Source organism: Aplysia californica, unplaced genomic scaffold (genome assembly GCF_000002075.1).
Source record: "Aplysia californica isolate F4 #8 unplaced genomic scaffold, AplCal3.0 scaffold01152, whole genome shotgun sequence".
In the NCBI taxonomy this organism is placed as follows: Eukaryota; Metazoa; Mollusca; class Gastropoda; order Aplysiida; family Aplysiidae; genus Aplysia; species Aplysia californica.
This window is the reverse complement of record NW_004798422.1, coordinates 66,067-67,858: the sequence shown is the minus strand read 5'-3', so window position 1 is coordinate 67,858 and position 1,792 is coordinate 66,067. Positions and strand designations below refer to the sequence as shown.

At 41.7% G+C, this 1,792-nt stretch overlaps 1 protein-coding gene across 1 annotated transcript in view; it reads left to right on the top strand.

Moving 5' to 3' along the window:
* Positions 1-1,792, top strand: part of LOC101859614 (serine-rich adhesin for platelets) — a gene marked incomplete at its 3' end in the record, with an annotated part of 66,703 nt that overhangs the window by 31,094 nt on the left and 33,817 nt on the right.

Sequence of the window (1,792 nt, the reverse complement as noted above, 5' to 3'; positions counted from 1 at the left end):
TGTGTGTGTGGTTGGGTTGTTGTGAGTGGGTTTGTTTGGAATTGTCGTGAAGCTGACGTCTTCAGGGCTGAGTTTTTTTGGGGTTTTTTTTTTGTGGATTTTTTGTTTTGCTTTTCTGTTCTTCTTGGCTGTTGCTTTTCTGGGAACAGACAGAGAGGAGAATGATTAAGATTTTGCTGTTGGAGGAATTGATATTGTGGGATAGAAGGGTGAACTTTTCTTCCGCGTTTCGCTTACTGCTCTATTTATGGGTTCGGTTCAGGGTTTGTGGGTTGGTTAGTAGTTGTAGTAGTCTTGTACTTTTTCTGCCTGATCGCTTTGGTTTGTGGCAGGTGGCGGGAGTGGGTGGTTGGCGGGTGCTCTGGTCCTTCTTTCCTCCTATACTATGAAAAAACTATCGTCTCTTCCTCCCCTCCTTTTTGTGTTTGTTACTCTCTTGTATGTGTGGGTGCGTGTGTTTGTGTGCGTGCGTGGATGCGTGTGGAATGAGCCTTTTTTTTGGCTAAGAAAGGTCTCCTGGCCCGCTTAATTTGTTGAGGTAAGCCTGACCTGTTTTTATGAAGACAGGTGAGAAGAGAGGTGAGAAAATGTTGGCCAGAGTTGATGAGCTTCTTGGGCAACAGATGGGTGGTTGGCGGGTGCTCTGGTGTGGTTTGCTCCTTCTTTCTAAATTTCTTGTATCAAACATCTATTGTCCTAATCGCTCTTCCTTCTTCTTTGTGTATGTTACTCTCTTGTAACACCTCTATTCTTCGGCACTTATACGACCTTATTGTGTTGCAAGTGCCGTAAAACTATTACTAAAACTTTTAAAAAGAAAGAAGAAAAAAAAGAAGAAAATACAGGGTAGCAGATGGCTTTGTCTTACATAGTGAGGGAAGATTCAGAAGTGATAATTTTAGCATCAAATCTATATATTTGTGGGAGCTGTTTCGGGTTACATGTAAGTGTGTCAGTGAACGTTCTTCTCTTTCTCTTTGTCTCTTTGTCTCTTTATCTCTGTCTTTGTCTCTGTGGGTGATTGGCGGGTGCTCTGATGTGGTTTGTTCCTTCTTTCCTATCAAACATCTATCGTCCGTATCTCTCCTCCTTCTTTTCTTTGTATGTATGGTACTCAAAACCTCTAATCTTCAGGACTTATATATGACCTATTTGGGTTGTAAGTGCCGTAAAACTCATACTGTGGGTGGTTGGCGAGTGCTCTGGTGTGGTTTGCTCCTTCTTTCCTATCTAACATCTATCGTCCTTCTCCCCTTCTTCTCTTTTATGTTTGTTACTGTCTTGTAACAGCTCTAATCTTCTGGCGCTCATTTGACCTTATGCAGTTGCGAGAGCAGTAAAACCTCTACTACTAAAAACTCATACTGAAACAAAAAATGTCTGTTTGTCTTTTCCTATTCCTTTTTCTGTCTTCCTCTGTCTGTCTGTCTATCTACCTCTTTTTTCCCCCCCTGTTTCTATGTGTCTTGTGCTCACCCCCTGTGCCTACTAACCCCTAGAAGGTTGTGTGGGAGTGCTTCTTTTTTTTACCCCTTGAGGAATTGGCAGGTGGTCTGCTGTGGGGTTTTTAAGGGTTTTTTGTACTGTCAAACATCTATTCATCTTCGTTTGTCCTTCTTCTTTGCAGGTTGTTAGAGGGTGCTACCGACCAATCTATTTCTTTTTTTTTCCCCCTTCTTTGCCTATAATCTGTCTGTCTTACTATTTCCCAACACTAAATGGCCGTTATAATTGTGTTGATGGGCTTTCTTTACTCCAACAAAACTCTTTTTTTTTCTCCTTTGTTTTTGTC